Here is a 21,165-nt window from a genome sequence, read left to right on the forward strand (position 1 = left end):
TTTAGGGGTGCCTGGCTGGCTCAGTGGGAAGCGCATGAGCCTCCCTCTTGATCTCAGGGCTGTGAGTTTGAGGCCATTTGGTGGGCGTAGAGATAACTAAACAAAATAAATTCTAAAACTTACTTAGATGATTTTTCTTTGTGAAGAGGACTTCCAACCCATTTTAAGATTACATTTTGCTGTCGAGAAATTATCATAGAGTCCGGTGAGCTTACTATTGCTGTGTAACAAACTACCCAAAGCGAGTACCCTTGAATGACAATATATTATATATTTTTATCTCTCCTAGTTCCGTGGGGCGCCTGGGCCTGGCTGGGTAGTTCTGGATTAGAGCTCGTCCTGCTGCTGCAGGCAGGTGGCAGCTGGGGCTGCATCATCTGAGGGCTCCACCTGGGTCCCTCACACGCTGGCAGGTGCTGCTGATTGGCCGGGAGCTCAGCTGGGCAGCTGACTGTGGCCCGGCTTTCTCACAGCAGACCCTGGGTTTCCAAGGACAGCAGCCCAAGAGCAAGAGTTCCGAGAGAGAGAAATCGGAAGCTGCCAGTCTTTTTTAAAAGAAATCCAGAGCTGGCCCCGTGTCAGTCTGTCATTCTCAATTGGTCACAGCAGTCACAGGGGGGCTGGATTCCGGAGAGCAGAGGGACAGAAGCCACCCCTCCATGGGAGAGGTGTGTTGCGTGTGTTTAAGGAGGGACAGAACTGATGGTGGCCATCTTTGGGGAGAAGCCACTACGAAAAGATTCTGTGATGATTGTACAATCCATCTGGTGCTGGGTACTGGGGCCCAACCCAGTCTAGCTGTGCTCTGGGAGCTCACAGTCCAACATGAGACACTGATGTTTAAAAAGGTCATTTTAGAACCTTCTGTGAAGGAGTAACTGGTGTGGAGTTTGTCCGCACCACAAACACTTAGAAACTAGGCAAAATACTCAGGAAACACTTCTTGGTCATGGAACAACAGGGAGCACAGGATGATGGGACTGGCGGGGACCATCCTGGGACAATCTAGAGTTTGTTTGGAGTTTGCCAAGTGCTGTGAGAGATGCACCAGGATTTGTGCTTTGTCGTTCAGGTGCTGACGTGTCTGTGATTTACCACCTGGGTGAGGAGATGAGGGGACAGGTAGGTAACACAATCAGCACTAAGATTTGCAGGGTCCACGTCTTGAGACCTCACACCAGACAGGAAGGAGGTCGAGCAAGAGTCCCGGTGAAGGCACACGGCGGCCGGGGCCGGGGGAGGGGTCCTGTTTCTTCGGAGAGGACCATGGAGTTGAGTCATGCAGGATCAGTGTGGATAGTGGTCTCTGGACAAGCTTTGGCACCTGGCACCTAGTGGCAGCTTGTCTGCTGCATGGAGGCTCGGGGACTGTCTGGGAGTTACAAGAACTGAGGACCTGATGGGACATGGATGGGCTGAGCATGGAGGACATAAGTTTTCACAGTCCAAAGTGTGAACTAAGGTCATGGAGTGGAGGGTATCGGCCAACGGCGTCTGCAGCTTGAGGTTTCCTGGGGAGAAGGAAGGAGATATGAAGAGGCTATGAAACACCTCTGTGACCCTTAGACCTGCACACCCAGCTATGTGATCTCAGCCATGGGAGGTAGCAGTTATTGTATTTAGGACTGTCCCCAGGTGAGCGCGGCTGCTTTCCCTGGGCCCAATTTTGCCTCTTCGTGATAACAAGGAGTCATTTCCAGAACAAGAGAGGAAGACCTTTAGCAGGTTGTCCTGAGCCCTTCATCTCAATCTGGGACAATGTTCCATGACACCCAGCTGTCCCTACTATAAGCTCAGTGTTCCCTCACCTTGAACATCTACATAGGCCTTATTGTGTGCCAGGCCTATTCCAGATGCCAGGGTACAACAGGGATCAAGTGGGAGGAAGGATGTCACGATTCTTATGTAGCTGACAGATTAGTGGGGGAGACAGAAAAAAAATATGTAAACTCTACACAAAGTCAGGTGGTGGTATGGAATGCGAAGAAAGATAAAGTCAGGAAAGACGTTTGAGCAAATTCCTGAAGGCATTTAGGGAGCAGACAGCGCAGTGGGGAGATTACCTCAGGCTGGGAGAATGGCAGGTACGAAGACCCTGAGGTAAGCTGCATGTTCAGAGTCTTAGTTGTTAGTCTGGATTCTTACTTTTGCGTTGAGTCTGTATTTTGCTTTGATTTGTAATCCTTGGTTTTACTTTCTTCGTTATTTAACCTGAGCTTTGTCAACAATCTGTTGAATTCAGCAAATTCTATTCTAGTGATTCTAAGTGGAAAGAAGACGACTTGGGTCTTGTCAGCACATGGTTCATTGAGTGGCCTCCCTGGGCCCAGCACTGTCAGGAGCTAGCTAGTTGTGATAGGAAAGGGATGGGTCTCCACCGTGATGACTCCAGTGAATGAACCTCCCCCATGTCCTCAGGTCCCTTCCATGGTGCCTCGTCCCCCTCTCCGGTGTGTCACCATCTCCAACCCTGACCCTCTTGTCCCCTATGCTCAGTTCCTGCTCACCCTCTCTGCCCAACTGTCTCTAGAGCTTCTCCAAGTTTGTGTGTTCCCAAATGACTTCCTCCCTTGCCTTCCCACTGGCTCCCCTTTGCGAAGTTCCTCTCAGTGAGGGAAGCCCCTAGCAACCCCATCCTCAAGCCCCAAGGCCCAGCCTCTGCCCGCCGCCCCCCCAGGGCACCCCCTGCCATATTCTGCTGTGGTTTTGCTGTCATTCTCTCTTTCCCTTTTTGGACTTGGGCTGTATAGCAACCCCCACAGTGCAGGAAGTGCCCCGGAGAGGAGTCCAGTTACACATGGGACACTGAAGCCACACAGGCCGGTGTTGCAGGGAACGATGAGCAGTATCCAGGGGAAGCAGACCGACAAGGGCTCCCGGAGCAGCCAGGGCTCAGGCTAATGTGGCAGCAAGATGCCCATAAAGGGAAAGGGGCTGCCGCGTGATGCCCTCACAAGGCAGCCCCTCCCCACTGTTCCCCAGTGTGCCCCGTGTTCCCACGGCTCAGCCTGGATGAGCTGCGCCTCCTCATGTTGTGCTGGGGGGGCTGCCCATTCACTCCCTCACTCCCTCACTCAGTCGTTCATCTTGCATTTGGTTCCTGCTCAGTGCCATGCTTGGCTCAATGATAATTCAACTGGGAGACTCAGTCCACATGTCACCTCCTCCTTCAAGAATTTCTTGATTTTACCCCTCCTCCTTGCACCTTCCTGCCTCCTGTGGAACCCCCCCCCGCAAATGCTGTGATCACACTTTGATGACCTCTCCAGCCTGTGAGCTTTGGGAAGACACTGGGCCAAATGCAGAAAGGGGCTCAGGAAAATGTGGTGCTGCTCAATGACTAAAAAATGAAAGGATGAAACAGAGGCCGTTTGTGCGTCAAGTTCACCAAAGGCCAGATTCTTCTCCCTCCCTCCCTTCCTCCCTCTCTGCAGGACCAGGAGGCCAAGGGACTTGAGCTCACCCTCACCTTGTCTGGATGATTTTTTTTTAAAGATTTTATTTTTTATGTATTTGACAGAGAGATAAAGAGCGAGCACAAGTAGGCAGAGCAGCAGACAGAGGGGGAGGGAGAAACGGGCTCGCCGCTGAGCAGGGAGCCCGACGTGGGGCTCGATCCCTGGACCCCGAAGGCAGACACTTAATGACTGAGCCACCCAGGTGTCCCAGATGATTTTTATCTTTAAGTTGTGTTTATACCTTGAAGACATTTCATGACTGAATCCCTCAGGATTGAGAAACTTAATGAGCACCTGAAGGGTGGAAATGCTCCTATTGTGTCTAGTGTGCCAGCCAACAGAAGCTTAGGACGTGGAAGAGGACACGGCTCAGTGCCTGGGCCTCAGGGCAGCAGGAAGCAGGGAAACAAACAGATGGAGGCAGAGCCGATCACCTGCGCCATCTCCTAGCGTAACACCCGCCCTCCTCTTTGTATTTCACCAACCCCATTTCATTACAACCCCAGTGTAATTACCTGCAGATCATCCTGTCTCCCAGGCAGATGGTCCGTTCTTTGGGGACAGCTTTAGAGGCTACCAGCCGTAGGTTCTAAGTCTCTGTGTGATTTAGGATAAGTTGCTGGCAACTTTGGAGCCTCTGTCCCTAACCCTCAGTGAATCTGACAGCGATGCTGCGCTCGAGCAACTGCTGGAGATGGGGCAGGGGCAGGTGTCTGCACTGGTCACAGTGAGAGTCCCAGTTACTGCTGTCCCTGGAATCCCAGCCTGCACCCCGGCTGTGTGTGGGGATTGCCTGATGGAGCGAGGCATCCGTGAGTCAGGGAAGGGTAGGTGGTTCTGGGGCAGCACTGAAATACAGGAGACTCTCCTCTCCTCTCCACCACTGCAGGCTGGCCCAGGGCCTGAGTGTACCCCATCTCCTAGGACCTCAGGAGGCACAATCTGAGCACTTGGCGCACAGAACAATGGAGGAGGTGTCAGGAGCACTTGCTCACAGGAGCTGGGGAGCCCATGGCGCGGCCGGGCTACACAGCAAACACAGTGGGGCGCCTGGTCTGAGCCGTCGACGTCCATGGCCACAGCAGCCAGCAGGCACCCAGTTGTTTCTGATCTCACAAGCTGAGCAGGGTCACACATAGGACTCGTCTGGGTGAAGAATAGGCAACTCCATAGGGACAAAGACACATCAGTTGTTGCCAAGAGACGCGAGAGGGTGGAATGGGAAATGGTGTTGATTGGGTAGTAGGTTTCTTTTTGAGGTGAAGTGTTCTTGATCAGGGAGAGGTGATGGTTGCACAAAATTGTGAATAGAATATGAATCATTGAATTGTGTGCTTTTCAAAGGCTGAGTTTTATGGTGGGCGGATTACATCTCAATTTAAAACACTGTGATAAGCAAACAAACAAAAACAAATAGCATGTTTCTTTTAAAATCGTTACTTCAAGAAATGCCTAATATCCTCAGTGCTTTTCTTGGTTGCCAGTCTAGTAACCTCTGTAGACATCCGGATTTCCCAAATGAGAACAGGTGCTATTTATTCAGAGCTCAGTCTGTGTAGCAAGGGAGTCAGTCATCACACCTACCTCCCTGTGGGCCAAGGAGCGGGAGAGCTTTGTGATGGGAAAGAAGGAAGATGTGTGTTCGTATCACGTTGTCATGTGGGGAAGCTGGAGGCAGGCTGCCTAGAAGGCAGGCATCTGACCTTATTGCATAGGGGAACATCTTTGGCTTTCCCCCATTTGGTTCTAAAGTGAAAGAAGGATTAAACATGAGGAAGCTGTCAGTCCACGGGCAAGTTTGGGGTTGAGGCTGCAGAGGTTGTGGTGGTCTTGCTTGCTGGGCTATTTGGTGCAGATTATCGTCAGGGCCTGGTGAGTTGGAGAGAGAGGTTCCCTGGTCTCTGCAGGGGTTAGAAAATTCTGCATACCACAGCCCTTCCTTCATCATCCTTAATCAGTCAGAAACTGGGTGGCTAGAGAAACGTCATCAAGTGTTTTTATCATTAACTGCAAACCATGATGATAGTTACAGTCATGATGAATAAAAATGACAATAGTGATTTATAGTACTATAAACTTCAGGGTTTTCCATTTTGCTGATGTCTGTTTTCTATTTTGTTTGTTTCAAGTACAGCAAAAAAAATGTCTTCAATCATTCCATTTACTTTTCTCCTCTACTGTTCTCCAGACATCTGGTCGATCTTCTGGGACCAGCCACTAGGTCACATACAGCTGTTGAGGATGTCACCAGTAAGATCCCAGGACGCCAGCGGGACGATACCACCTCCCAAAGTGAGTCTCTGGCAGTGTGTTCAGATCACCTCCCATGGACGTTTCCTAGGGTGCTCTGGGGAAAAGTATAAACTGCGGAGAGGTCGTGCAGTAATACCTACTAAGTTGACACGGAGGGATTTGGGACAGGAGGTGACAAGAGCACAAGCCAGGCAGCTGTGGGGTCAGGTCTTCTAGATTCCCATCATTAGAAAGATGGGTGGGCCCTGGGAGGGCCTCTGCATGGTTCCTTGTCCCCGGTATGCCCAGTTGCCTCCCCCAGCTAGGGAGATCATTATATTAGGCTACTCATTTCATTGTAATTTAATTTTAAATAATCCAAAGCAATTCAATATAACACATTACTGCCATAAAACCAGCATTTCCCAAACTGTGTTACAGGCTATATACACTACAGATTATGCCGAAGTAAAATGTATGTATAAATGCATAACACAAACACATTTTCTATTTGTATCTATAATGTACCTTTAAGAAGGAAGGTTCAAGTTTCATCAGGTTCAAGAACACCTAGAAGCTGCATGAGAACGCTTGATTCCTTTTATATTTTATAGCAGAAAAATGATATAATTCTAATAAGTGGTCATAATCATTGTTGTAAAGATTTTATGTTACGTAAATTAAGTATTTCTTATTTCATTGGGTGTGAACGTATCGTGTAGTACACTTTACTCCAAGTGTAGGTTCTGGTGGTATTCTGTCAAAAAATGTGTATTTAAAAAATTGGCCATGATTAAGTAAGGTTGGCAAACACTGGTACAATCAAAAGGGATGACTCCAAAGCAAAGTTCAAAAGCAATAATTCCACAGCTTTAGACACCCTGTTTTGCTGCACAGAAATATCTGGCAGTTTTTGTGGTTGAGGGTAATTCGGATGGGGTCTCTATTTCAGTTAATCGGATTTGTGAGTATTTCTTAGATGAAAGAAGGCAGCAGGCAGATTCCCCTCCCCAGGGCAGCAACACTTGCATATTTGGTGATTTCGTGTTGATTTGAACCAACAGTACTGAGAGAAATGTAAATGTGTTTTAAAGACTTTAATTTTTTTTTTTTAAGATTTTATTTATTTATTTGATAGAGAGAGCCACAGCGAGAGAGGGAACACAAGCAAGGGGAGTAGGAGAGGGAGAAGCACGCTTCCCGCGGAGCAGGGAGCCCGATGCGGGGCTCGATCCCAGGACCCTGGGATCCTGACCTGAGCCGAAGGCATACGCCTAGCGACAGAGTCACCCAGGCGCCCCTAAAGACTTTATTTTTAAGTAATCTCTACACTGAATGTGGGGCTCGAACTCACAACCCAGAGACTAAGAGGCCCGAGCTCTACCGACTGAGCCAGCCGGGTGCTCTGAGAAATGTAAACATGTTTACCTTTACCCAGAGGACTTTTGTCAGTGGTAAAATTTACCAAAAGTTTCAGTGCCTTTAAGTATAACTTTTCAGTAGAGTATTTAAAAAACAGCACTTCTCTAAAGCAGGGTTTGGCAAACTTTTTTCAAGGGCCGGACAGTAAATAGTTTAGGTTTTGCCATGTGACCCCTGCTGCGTCCACTCCCCTCTGCCATTCTAGCCGGAAAGCAGCCCTAGAGATAAGGTAAATGTAGGACCATGGCTGTGTTCAAATAAAACTTTATTTATGGACCCTAACGTTTAAGAATCATCTAATTTTTTAGTCTTTTATCTGAAAATTTTTTCAACCATTAAAAAATGTAAAAACCAGGGGCGCTTGGGTGGCTCAGTCGTTAAGCGTCTGCCTTCGGCTCAGGTCATGATCCCAGGGTCCTGGGATCGAGCCCCGCATCAGGCTCCCTGCTCCGCGGGAAGCCTGCTTCTCCCTCTCCCACTCCCCCTGCTTGTGTTCCCTCTCTCGCTGTGTCTCTCTCTGTCAAATAAATAAATAAAATCTTTACAAAAAAATTTAAAAATCATTCTTAGCTTGTAGGTTCTACCAAAACGGGTTAGAGGAAGAATTTGGCTGTAGATCAACAGTGAAACTAATCGACTTGAGAAACCACCATTCCAAAATGAATTGATTTTAGTAGCCATGAGCCAGAAAACATGAAAACTGTAAAAAGACTACTAAGACCTGACCAAGGTGTGAAGGATCATATCCTCACCCAGGACGTCCACCTACCCTGCTCATGCATGGACACCTCATGCTGGTGCCCACAGTTCTGAGCACCATTTCCTTACTGGGCATAGATAATTTCCTCATCCATCAAGTCACCGCTCCCTACTGTGGCTCCAAGAGGAACAGAAAGGTACCTTTCCACCTCATCACCTCATGTGCTTTTTGGGACACGAAGAGTCCAGCTTCTCTCACTGTTATGGCCACATGGAGTCTAGTTGGTCATTTGTGCTTTGTCCACAGAAAGGGGTTCGGGTCTGGGGTTGTGACAAGCCCTAGAGCTCACAGCGAAGACCTAATGATAACTGACATGTTCATTACCACACAGCTTATGTTGGGGGGGGGGCGGCGGCAGAACGCCTTCTACAAAATATGTGCAAGAACATTTTTTGCCCGGTATGGGAAATTGGCGTGCCAGCCGAGCACCAAGCTGGAGTCCGTCAACTCTGCCGTCTCAAAAGCGCCAAAAGGGCATGAGCCCTGGGTACTCGGGGTACACAGCGACGAGAGCTCTGAAGGAGGCGGGGAGAGGGGCGAGGTCGGGGCCCTGAGCTGCTTCCGGCCTTGGGCGCAGAGGGAAGCGCCGGATAGGTGGGGGGCTTGGTGCGCCCCACTGCGGCTCTTCGGCCTTGGGGCAGGGCTTCCGGCTGGCCAGGCCCCATACCCACCGCCCACCCCAAACTCCTGCGCCCGCCCGGGAGGGAGGCGCGGCGATCTTGCAGCAGCTCCTCCTGCTCCCAGAGCCCCCTCTTCCAAGGGGCTTGCTGGGCCCCCAGCTGAGCATCAGGGCTCTGGGCCTCCAGAGTGCCGCCGCTGTCCCCCTCGCCACCCTCCGTGCCAAAGCCCACCCTGGCACGTAGCTGGTCATAGCGGGGGTGGGGTGATGGCATGTTCCTGAAGGGCACTGGTCACGGACTTCCAAACTTAGCAACCGCTGCGCCCCTGGGTCTCTAAGATGCCGACCTGCGCCAGAGTCTTCTGGCTCACACAGCCCAGGCTCACCATTCTTCTGGAGATGGATTCCTCTGGACATTGAAAGAGCGCGCCTTAAGAGGCCTAGCTCAGCCTCCCCGCTGGCAAGAAGCTGGAAGGCCGGAGGGTCTCCACTGCCGCCTTTCCTTCCTTCCGCAAACACCCACGAGGTCAGGCTCCAGTCCTTGCAGAAACCTGAGGCCCCTGGAGGCAGGGTTCTCGGTGATTCTCCAAGTCGGGAGGCCCCGCTCTCCCCAGACTGTGCTGAGTGGGCCTGGGGGAGTCTGACGCTGGATGGTGCCGGTGAGCTGGGAAACGATGGCAAAAGAAAAAATTGAATTTCCTTACTGCCCATTGACAAGTCCTTGAAAGAGGTGGAGGGAACTTCCTCTGGGAGATCAGAGGCCTCCACGTTGACACTTTGCTTAGGGCAAAGGCAATCTTAGAGCACCCCTCAGGATCCTGTGAGTCCACTTTAAAGATAGAGAAATTCCTTGGGAAACCCCCTTTCCCTCTACCCCCAAGATACCTGGTAGCAATCATAATTCAAGCATATGGCCACTGATAGACATCTGAAGGGTCTCATGACTGACTTTTTACTAAACAGTAAGAAATGAAGTTCTCCTAACAACAGCTAGCCCCTCCAGGTCCTGGAAAGCTTGCTTCCAAAATTCCTTAGAGACTTACACTGTCACAAACCCCTCGCAACTTGAGTATATCATCAGTCACCGGTCACAACCCCACTGCAGCCCTTTCTGCCCATGGGTCCCGTCCCTGTGCTTTAACAAAACCGCCTTTTTTTACTCAAGACATCTCAAGAATTCTTCCTTGGCTATGGGTGCCAAACCCAACATGTCTACATTACCAGGAGCCCACACAGGCCCGGTCATTGCCAGAGGCCATTCAGCCCTGGACCCAGGCCAGAAACAAGTCCCAGCTCCCTGCCCTTTTCCTGGTCTCTGCTGCAGAAAAACAAAGTAGGCCTTCTCCTTCCTAACTAAAGGCTTTTTGCCTTCCCAGCCTTTCTGCTTCTCCCCAGTGGTGCAGATCTCCCTCTGTGGTCCCCAACATGCAGCTGCTGTTTGAGTCTGGTTTTGTGTTTGTTTTGAATTGACTCCAGAATAGGGAGTCAGGGTGAGACCAGAGGGAAAGTGGGCAGGGTAGTTGCACAAATAAACTGAAGCGCGGAGCCCATAGTATCTCAGGAGAATCCACACCCACAGCTACTTAGTGCCAAACCTCGCTCATTGAGCCTAGTGGCTTGTGATGTAGGAAAGGTGTTAGGGTTTGATCCAACAATCAGGAAAGAATTCTTGAGACGTCTTTGGTACAGAAAGGTGATTTTATTAATACAGGGGGACAGGACCCGTGGGCAGAAAGAGCAGCACTGGGATGAGGAGTGGCTCATGATATACTTTCAAGTTGGGAGGGGGTTAGGGACAGTGTAAGTCTCTAAGGAACTTGGAAGCAAGGTTTGTAGGACTAGCTAGGTATTGCTAGGAAAAGGTCCTTTATTAACGTCTAATAAAACCTTAGTCATGAGACCCTTCAGATGTACATGGGTGGGCTATATGTTTGGGGGATGATTGGGTGTTTAGATACAAAGAATTCTGAAGGAATTTTTATATGTTAAAGTAGGCTTACAGGAGGCTGGAGGGGGGAGGGTGTGTGGTTCTAGGATTGCCTTTTAGCCTTAGCAAAGGGTCAACATCGAGGCGGTAGAGTCCCTAGAGGAATGTCACTCGGCCTGTTGCAAGGACTTGTCAGTGGGCTGCAGGTGGTAAGGAAATTTAATAATTTCACTTCTGTCTTGGTGTTCCACATTGTCTTGGTCTCCTCTGGCATAAACCCTGGGGCAGGACTGGTTGTCCTTCTTTTGAACTCTGGGCCTGTGTTCTCCTTTCTTATCCCAGGCTGTGCTGGCCTCACCTGCCCTTCCCCACCTTCTCCTGTAAGACTGTACCCTGATAGGTGTGAGCTGCTAGATTCCTCAGTCTCCTTCTTGCCTGCTGGTGAAAAATTAGGAAAGCATTGTTCTAGTCCCATCTCTTGTGATCTCTAGTCATTGCTCCCAATGTTTTATTATCTGTAACTCATACTTTAGTAAACTAATTCTGAATTGCATGAGGCAATTTTCTTCAAAGTTGCACAGAGAGTCAGCATGGCAGGCAGAATAACGGTCCCACCAAAGATGTCCATGTGCTATTCCCCAGAAGCTGTGAATGTATTACTTTGCACAGCAAAAGGAAATGTTCAGATGTGATTGAATTCAGGATGTGGACACGAGGATACTCTCTGGGGTTATGAGCGTGTGTGTGTGTGAGTGTGCGCGCGCACGCACTTGCACAATGTGATTACAGGGCCCTGAGAAGGGAAGGAGGGAGGCAGGAGGGTCAGAGTCACAGAAGGAGAGGTGAGGACAGGAGCAGAGGCAGGAGTGCGGTGAGAGCCAGCTCAGTCTGTGGGCCCATGAATGCGAGCGGCCTCTAGACGCTGGTGAAGGCCTGGAAGACGTTCTGCCCTAGAAGGGGTAGGGGGAACCCAGCGCCGCCAAGCATCCACGCCTTCCCTGATGGCAGCACAGTGAGACCCTGTGGCACTCGGACTCCGGAAATATTCGACAAGACATTTGTGGGAATTTGCTGTGGCAGCCATTGCAAACTAATGCAGGCCGGGAGGTGCATGTTTTTGAAGAGCAGAAAGTTTTGGTACTATCGGTAAGTGGGGCTTCCTTGTATCAGGTGGTTAAAGTGAAGATAGGGAAGCCTGATCATGTTTCCTCAGAAAATCAGTCCAGGGGCCACTCCCCGGTAGAAGAGAGAGGCAGAGGTGTGGGCAGATGCTGGGAACCCACGCTTGTGGGCAGGCAGGGACGACGAGCAGAGGAGCTTCAGGATAGGCCCAGTGCAGAGGGGCTGTGTGTCCGGCACCTTGCTCAAGAGCTTCTGAGGGTAGCTGAGCTGGGAGAGGGAGACCTGAAGATGGTTTCCAGAGGTTTTTGCATCTGTACCTTCACCAGCAGCTGAGACAGTCCTTAAAAGAACCGCGTCTGGAAGCAGGGAAGATGGCTCACTTGAAGACGACAGGAAGTTAGCTATAGAAATTAGGTAAGTATCACTGATATGAGGAATTCTTAATCTCAGGAAACAAACTGAGGGTTGCTGGAGTGGGGGGTGGGGTGGGAGGGATGGGGTGACTGGGTGATGGACGCTGGGGAGGGTATGTGCTCTGGTAAGCGCTGTGAATTGTGCAAGACTGTTGAATCTCAGATCTGTACCTCTGAAACAAATAATGCAATAGATGTTAAGAAAGAAAAAAAGAAGAAGAAGAATGTAGCAGGAGGGGAAGAATGAAGGGGGGGAAATCGGAGGGGGAGAAGAACCATGAGAGACGATGGACTCTGAAAAACAAACTGAGGGTTCTAGAGGGGAGGGGGGTGGGAGGATGGGTTAGCCTGGTGATGGGTATTGAGGAGGGCACGTTCTACATGGAGCACTGGGTGTTATGCACAAACAATGAATCATGGAACACTATATCGAAAACTAATGATGTAATGTATGGGGATTAACATAACAATAAAAAAATTTAAAAAAAAAGAAATTAGGTAAGTAAAACGGGTCGTTGTTCAACTCAGCTTTGTTTCTGTTCCATATCTTCCCTAGGAGAAAGTGACAGCAACATTGTATTTAATGCTTGATGAAATTTTGTAATTTTTTGATTTTACAAAAGTAAGACCAAGCGTACTAATTGGGAGACCGCCACTTTGCAAGGTTCCCCAAATCGGAATGACACCGTGTGTCCGTTACACCTGGCTCATCCATTCCAAAGGGGGGTGCTTATAGGAAAGACACAGGCTGGCTCTGGATGACATAAATATGCCAATCCTGGTGCAACCCCTTCCTCCATGGGTGATGCTGGACGAGTCACCTACCTTCTCTGACCCCGTGGTTCCTTCCTTGTAAGTCAGAGAAGCCGACCGTCGATCATAGAGCTGCTGGAGAGCTACATGAGATCACGCATGAGCTAGCAGATCTGAGGACAGGCAGCGATGCCCGACAATCCCAGTGAATGATCAGTGAAAATTATTACTCAATCGCCTAAATGAGCACAGGGTGATTACTCTTGGGGTCTGTTGCGTTCTGGTCCTGCTTGGATTCTTGTCCATGTCTCCTGGCCTGTTTCTACTTCTACATCCCCCTTGATCCACAGTGACCGAATTGCATCCAGGTCAGATTCTGCCTTTCATTGCTTGTCCTTGCAGGGCTCGGTGCCAGCAGCCTTCCTCTGGGTCCGCCTGAGCCCTGAGGTGCAGGATCCTCTTTCATCTTCCTACCAAGGCTCCGAAGCGGCGGTCCCACTGTCCTTGCTTTTCAGATGACAAGTCTGAGACGTGGTGCTGTTAGTATTTGGCCCTGTCGCAGATGGAGGACACGAGAGACCAAGAGTCAAGCTGACACGAGTGTGATTCCTGGGCCCTTGCAGCCACACAAGGTTCCCTTCTGGAAGCTCCCCTCTCGCCTCTGCCCAGAACTCAGCCATTGTATCCCTGTTTCTCCTGTAGTAGCGATCATACCAAAGAATTGTGTATTTCATGTAGCAAACTTTGAACGTGTCCGTTTGCCGGAAAGAAAAAATTGAAAGTCTCCTGTCATTCTACGACTCAGAAGAATCTATGGGCCAGAGATGATCTCTGTTCATAATTTGTTCTGTTTCCCTTCTGTTTTAGTATTTCCATGACATAAAAGGTACTAAGCTTTGTTTATCCAAAGTCTTCTGGTTGAGTAATACAGATGATTTCTTGCTTTAGAGTAAACATTCTATTTTTTTAAGATTTTATTTATTTTATTTGACGGAGAGAGAGAGAGAGAGAGAGAGAGAGAGAGCATAGAGGGAGAAGCAGACTCTCCGCTGAGCAGGGAGCCCGATATGGGGCTCGATCCCAGGAACCCCGAGATCATGACCTGAGCCAAAGGCAGACGCTTAACCGACTGAGCCACCCAGGCGCCCCTAGAGTAAACATTGTTATATTTAAAATAGTATACCTAAATATTTGGTACAAATATGGGAAATGAGAATTTAAATGTCTAGGTGAAACAAATTATTTTTAAAGCTTTCCGATATGTGCCGCCAAAGGGCTAGCTACTAGGAAGGCAGGTAGAGTATAGAGATCTGCAGTGGACGAAAGCTACATTTGTCAACTGTGTATGATACTATGTTAAGAGATTTTTGTCTCTTAATAGAAGAGAAAATAATATCTCAGGTTTAATTTTTCACAGATTTTGATGTTTGTATGTTTTTTTACCGTTTCTAGCAACCATCTCTGTTTCTTTACATGAAGTTCACAGGTATGTAGTGGGCCAACTCTCCTGCTGGTTTGTTCATTTTATCACAGATTTGTAGGACCTGTGTATTAGGCAGATAAGACGCTGTGAAGTGGGTTATCAACAGCATTCTGAGTTAGTAGTTCATGTTTTATGGTTTGATGTATCTGTGTTTACCCATCTCATGTAGCAAAACCCATTCAGGTTTTCCTATGTATTTTGGCACTCAGAATCATGCATATGCATTAGTGGGTTACATAACAAAATACCACAGAATGCTTGCTGAAGAAATAGAAATGTATCTTCTCACATCTGTGGAGCCAGGAAGTGCGGGATCAAGGTGTGGCCAGGGCTCCTTTCTCCTGAGGCCACTGTCCTTGGTTTGCAGGTGGCCCCCTCCTCCCCTCCTCCTCACATAGTCTTCCTTCTGGGCATGCAGCACTTGTTTTTGCTTGTGTGTCCAGATTTCCACCTCTGACGGGGTGTCGGTTTTGTCGAGTGACAGCACACCTGAACAGCCTTGTTTTGTCACATCTTAAAGGCCCTAAGGCCCTATCTGCACCACAGTCACCTAGTAAGGTCATAGGGATTAGGCCTTCAGTATAGAATGTGGGGGGACAGAATTCAGTCCATAACAGGCTTAAAGGTCTTCCCATCTCAGGATCACAGAAAGGTCGGTGATTTGTCCTTGAGGTTTATGGCATCAAATATATGTAAGTCCCACTTTGAATTTACATGCATGTATGGCATAATCTGTAAGGAGAAATCTAGTATACAAATCAAGTGTATGTGTAATACACGTGAGCGTTCAAAGAATAAAATGAACACCCCTGTCCTCATCACCCACCTTCAGAAAGAGAACATCCTACTTTCTCTGTGTGTCTTAACTCTATGACATTCCCTTGCCTTCATCTGAGATTTCCAGAAGAATGTGTATCCCTTAACAATACAGTGGAGTTTCCTCTTTGGGCCTTTGAAGAAGTAGAATCACCTAGTGATTATCCTTTTGCGACGTGATTTTTATTGTGTATTCAATATTGCTTTCTGAGCTTCACCTATCTTGATGCATGCAGGTTATTTCTTTTCTCTGCTATGCATGAATCCACATTGGAACTATCCCAAAACCCACCCAATGTCTTCCTAATGGGAATTAAAGTGCTTCCGGCTCTTTGGTCTTACAGAAATTGCTCACAGGCATGTGCTCTTTGCCTTGCTAAAGCATTCTTGACACAGGGGATGTTCTGGTCCAAATTTACAGTGTAATGACGAGCAGTTGAGTTTCTCAGTAACAGGGAATGAAGGTTCTTGTTATTCTAATCCAAGCTCACTTGTTTCTTCTTTTCCTGCCATTCTGAAATGTCTCCACTGTGAGGTGGGAAATGGTGTTTGATTGCAATCCTAACTGGCAAGTAATTTGTTTCTAGCAAGTGAGCATCTTTGTAAATGTTTGTTGGACATTCCTATTTTATCTTTCATGAAATGCCTGTTCATGGTTTCTGTTTCTTTCTTTCTGCCATCGTTTTAAAAAATTCTCTTGGCAAGGCTTGTTTCTAGTGGTTGTACATATGATTTTCCAGTTCATGGCTTTTTTCTTCTTTCTTTTTATGATGTGTTTTGATGGGCAGGATTTCTTGTATTATGATCTGATTCATCAGTGTTTTCTTTAGGATTTCCACTTTGCTTGACTTTTTATTTTATTTATTTCTTTTTAATTTTTTTATTGTTATGTTAATCCCCATACATTACATCATTAGTTTTCGATATAGTGTTCCATGATTCATTGTTTGTGCATAACACCCAGTGCTCCATGCAGAACGTGCCCTCCTCAATACCCATCACCAGGCTAACCCATCCTCCCACCCCCCTCCCCTCTAGAACCCTCAGTTTGTTTTTCAGAGTCCATCGTCTCTCATGGTTCTTCTCCCCCTCCGATTTCCCCCCCTTCATTCTTCCCCTTCTGCTACATTCTTCTTCTTCTCTTTTTCTTTCTTAACATATATTGCATTATTTGTTTCAGAGGTACAGATCTGAGATTCAACAGTCTTGCACAATTCACAGCGCTTACCAGAGCACATACCCTCCCCAGTGTCCATCTTTGCTTGACTTTTTAAAAAAACTTCATTCTCCCATAACATAAGATCGTCCTTTGTGTATGCTTCCGATGACTTTGTGCTTTTTGTCTTTCACCTTTCCCATTCAGCTTGCCTGGTGTTGATAAATACCTGTGGTCTCTGAAGAAAAGCAGCTCCTCTTCCAGCAAAGCTTGCAGGGTGAGGAGGCCATGCACACACACACACAGACACACAGACAGACACACGGATACATGCTCCCTCACTCACAGCCCTAGCTTGAGTCGAAGATTCAACTCTGGAAGCTGTAAGAGCTGCGAGAACAGGTACAACAGTACAAGGGCAGAGAGATGGAGACTGCTGTTTGCCAAGGGTGGGGGGAGGCTCTGTCTAAGGAGGGGGTATTCGAGTAGAGGCCACGGAGATAGGGAAGGAATGAACCCCATAACTCTGGAGGAGAAGCACATTTCAGGCAAACCACACAGAACACGGAAATGCTCTGGGGCAAGGGGTGCACCGAGATTTCAAATCGTGGCAGAGGCCAGTGTGGTTGGAGCGCGTGCCTGAGGAGGAGAAGGGTGACAGGATTCTGAGTTGTTTTCACAGGCTCCCCCCTCCAGATTAGCCCCTACTCCCATACCTGCTTGGAGAATTCCTCCCGCTTTTAAAGAAGTGCATTGAGTGTCCTCCGTCCTGTCAACACTGTTCCCATTGCCTCTGAGTCCTGGCAAAGGCAGACACCCTGTCATAGTGTGAGGACCAGTGCTTTGTCTTTCACACCGGACGGTGAGTTTCTTAAAGGGACAAATTCATTTTTTTAAATTTTGTATCCTTAGTGATGAGAATGGTCACTGCTCCATAAATGCTGAATGAACGAGCAAAGGAATGCAAGAATGAGTGATCGTAACATTTTCCTCTGTCCTTCCCTCGGCCCACCGGGAGCCAGGGGTAGGCGCCCAGGGCCCTTCCTACACAGAATCTAGAAATCGTCAGGTATGCCTTTCACCCTCTAGGAGCAGCTTAGGAATGAGTCTCGGGCCACAGCTTCCTGCCAGGTCCCGTCTGTGAGGGGTGGTGACTGGCCAGCCCCCCTGTCTGTGTGAGTTCTGCCCAGTGGGTGCTGAGGCCCGTGGGTTTGATGAGTTGACCTTTCACCAGCGCTGGCACTTTCGTGTCTTCTTTTTTTCTTTTTTTTTTTTTTTTTTAAGATTTTATTTATTTATTTGAGAGAGAGAGAGAGAGAGAGAGAGAGAGAATGAGAGACAGAGAGCATGAGAGGGAGGAGGGTCAGAGGGAGAAGCAGACTCCCTGCCGAGCAGGGAGCCCAATGCGGGACTCGATCCTGGGACTCCAGGATCATGACCTGAGTCGAAGGCAGTCGCTTAAGCAACTGAGCCACCCAGGCGCCCGGCACCTTCGTGTCTTCTTGGCAGTCCCTGATCACAGTGGTGCCAGGAGCCATGTGCTGGGAGCGAGCAGATCTTTTTGGGAAAACAGGAAACGTGGGGTGTGTGGGGTGGGATAGAGAGGAGGAGTCTATTCCCTACCCTTCTAGAATGGGGAGAGGATCTCTTGAATGACAGTCTAGGCATTCGGATGCATGCAAAAAATTTACTCAGAGAAGGGTGTAAAAGGGATCAATTTCTCTTTCTTAAATACTAAACTGGGGACTCCTGTTTGATGGTTCTGAGATGATGTTCCAGGTAGAAGTAGCTCATGGGGATCCATGTTTCTGCTTGAGGATGTGATGAGCCTCTGCGGGATGGTCCTGGGTGGACACTCTCTAGTCTAAAGGACAGAATACCAGCAATGCCCACGAAACAGGGGGTGGGGACACTGACACCCACAGGGGGCTCTGGGTTATTAAAGGATGGGCCCCCCAGCACCTGCCCTTGGCTGCTAATGGACAGTGCTGTATCTTACCCAACAACACACGCCTCAGTCCCGGGACGTGGGAGGATATATAGGCCTCGGGTATTGCTTCACTGTACTAGACTCCATGTGAACTTCTCTCTGTAGATTTCTTTTTGGAGAAAAGTCAGGGTCCAATGAAGATAATCAGTGATAAGAAGGATGGGCACCACCCCACTTCACTCCTGAAATAGAGCCATTCCAAGTAGGCCCATGAGTGAGAGGAAATGTGGAACACCTCCTGTCATTTCTGCTAAATATCCAGTGGCCATACGCAACAAGTGACTCCCATCCCCCACGTGCAGAGGAAGGCAGATGAAATGGGTCATGTGTGGCTCACGCCGCAGCCGTGATCACTGCAGGCAATGGAAAGATGGGAGCGAATGACCACGTGTGATGTCTTGTTCCAGGTCCGTGAGCCTCGGAGGATAGGTGAGTGGCTGCTATTTTGGTACCGTGGCTGGCCTGAGACAGTGTGCGAATGCACCTTATAGATGGGTGAATGGATATGTGAGAGACGAGTGTAAGGTCAACACCGCCCAGAAGTTATCACTGTTTCTCGGCAGATCCAGTAAAAGGACCGAGATGAACTTAGGTTCTTCCAAAAGTATCTATTGGCCAATTGGATGCCGGGGTCCACATAGACTTGAAATGCAGTCCCACCCACCCACATACCTGCGGCCTTATCAGTGAGGAGGTGTCCAGAGACATGAGGGTGATTCCCGGATTCTTCCTGACGGAGCATCCTCTCGTGCTGCCATAGTGGGTCTAGCTCCTTCATGCATGGCACCCCTTCTCTTCCTGCTCTGTCTTCCGGGCCCTTGTCAGTCTCTTGGGTTCCATGAGCCTCAACTTGGGCAGCATCCTTTAGTTTTGCCACACGCATCCAAAGATCACCAGCTCCCTTCTCAAGCCTCCCTACCTCCTCATCACTGGTGCTGGCCACAGATGCACCCCCACCCCCAGGCCACGGCCCTTGCCTGGCCCTTTCATTTGGACTCTCTCGGAGCCCACGCTCTGAGCCACCAACTGTGAGAACTCTTCTCCCTGCTTCCCGCTCCGATTGGGGCCCGCTGTTTCTAGGAGCGAATCCTCCTTCGTGCTGTTGATGTGCCATCACTACCAGGAGTCAGCACACGGGATCCCTGCAATCCTACCTGACAGTCAGGTCATCGGGGACTCTGGGCCTGACCCTTCCGTGGACGTGGAACTGTGTACTACCCTCTGTAAGCATCCAGAAGTGTGGACACGGGGCGGGGGGAGGGTATATGCTTCCCTATTGGATCATTTGTTTGCTTCTTTTAAGGAAATGGAGTAATTCTAGTTGAAGCGCCCGCTATCTATCTTCATATAGAGAATTCTGTGATCAGACTTCTTCAAAGCAGGCAAGTGGCAGTGGCACCGACTACCCCATAAGGGAAGTTAAAGGCTCCCGTCCTTCACTCCTTCTCACTGCCAGGAAAGAAGAGCTTTGATGAAAATCAAGATGAGAAACAGTGGTACTCCTGTTCTAGCAGGCAGAGCGAAGCCATAATCAACTTCTCCTGGAGAGGCCCCCACTCATTTGGAATGCTTTTTTAGTCAATCATTTATTTTCTTTGGTTTGTGGTAATGTCTGGGCTGCGCTCTGCTGAGGAGTGTCTTTGTAAGGAGATCTCATTGTCACTTCATTTCTCTTGCCTTTGCTCTCCTCATCAAGTCCAACCAACATTCCAGTTGGACCGGCATTCCAGCTGCTGTGGAAGGGGGGATTCTCCTCTACCCTCTAAGGGTCTCTGGCCGGGGCCAGGATGGCGACCGACATAAGAGATTCACAGGAGAAGGGCATCCAACTGTTAGTACAGGTACAGGGGAGTCTTCACAAGAGAATAAAGAGAAGGAATCAACCAACTTGTGAAGAATGGACAAGACAAAGGGGTTTGAGCAACGGGTGGGCAGGCTGTGGTGAAGACGTCCCTGGGAATACAAGGGCTAGTTGAAGATGGTGCATTGGCGTGGATTGTTCAGACCCTCCCTAATTCTCCCTGTCCCCTCTCTTGTCTCTGCTGATTAAGAGTGTCTTTCTTCTTCCTGGTTCCAGGGAAGGTCTGTAAGTTTCACGTGGGATTTTCACCTCTTGCTCTCATGAAGAAGAGAAGGGTCAGACTATCCTTCTTGCAGCTGCTGTCTTCAGTGAGTCCAATTCAAAATAACCAATGTACCAAAGTGGCCCCTTTTGGGATGATCCGTTCTGGTTTCCTTCAGGGCAGTCTGGGTGAGTGGCTCACTGGTCCTTTCTCCTCGGGAAACTCTCATTTTATCTATGGTTCCTGACAGCCAGCAATTTCTTGCTCCTCTCTTCCCAAGCATACCCGACTGTCCTCCACAGCAGCAGTGTTCCTCTGCATAGCCTCTTATGACTGGGTAGTAAAATTTGGACTTCCTCCCGTAGTTGGACTCTGGGCCCTACATAGTGTACTGTTGGTACGGTTTTTTCTATTTTTAATCACCTCTCGGTGATCCATTATGGACTATCTGCTTATAAACCGCAGACTTCATGTCCATTCGGAATTAGATATAAAACTGCCTAGTTCTGGGTGTTATGCACAAACAATGAATCATGGAACACTATACATAAAACTAATGATGCAATGTATGGGGATCAACATAACAATAGAAAAATTAAAACAAAACAAAACAAAACTGCCTAGTTGAGTTTTTGACTTGGTAGCCTCATAGACACGACCTATTCAAAGGGACCTAACCCTCCAATCTTGGTCTTCTTCCTCGCTTTTCACCATGTGCCAGAGCTCCCATCTGAATGCCTTGTACTACTGCTTTCCTAATGACCCTAATTCAACCTCTGGGAGCATGTGTTCCCTTTGTTTCTCTCTGAATAACAACCCCCCCCTTCCTAATCCCCCAGGCCTCTGTGTGTCCTTCCTCATGTGGTCCTTTTCAGAGGGTGTTTCACAGACCATAGTTTTTTCTTTTTCTTTTTTTAAAGATTTTATTTATGTATTTGACAGAGAGACACA

The 21,165-nt window shown here is 48.6% G+C and overlaps 1 long non-coding RNA gene across 4 annotated transcripts; it reads left to right on the forward strand.

Annotated features, from left to right (window-relative positions):
* The first annotated feature begins 16,350 nt into the window (after positions 1–16,350).
* Positions 16,351–19,783, forward strand: LOC118537002 (uncharacterized). 4 transcript variants are annotated; one of them, XR_013445399.1, is made up of 5 exons: positions 16,351–16,563; positions 16,844–17,023; positions 18,257–18,580; positions 19,232–19,374; positions 19,455–19,783. It is a non-coding gene; the product is annotated as an uncharacterized LOC118537002 (long non-coding RNA). The 4 variants fall into 4 exon arrangements; XR_013445397.1 differs by having other exon boundaries at positions 16,351–17,023; XR_013445398.1 differs by having other exon boundaries at positions 16,351–17,023; positions 19,275–19,374.
* The last annotated feature ends 1,382 nt before the right edge of the window (positions 19,784–21,165 follow it).

The sequence above is a fragment of the Halichoerus grypus genome, chromosome 2 (assembly GCF_964656455.1).
Source record: "Halichoerus grypus chromosome 2, mHalGry1.hap1.1, whole genome shotgun sequence".
Taxonomy (NCBI): Eukaryota; Metazoa; Chordata; class Mammalia; order Carnivora; family Phocidae; genus Halichoerus; species Halichoerus grypus.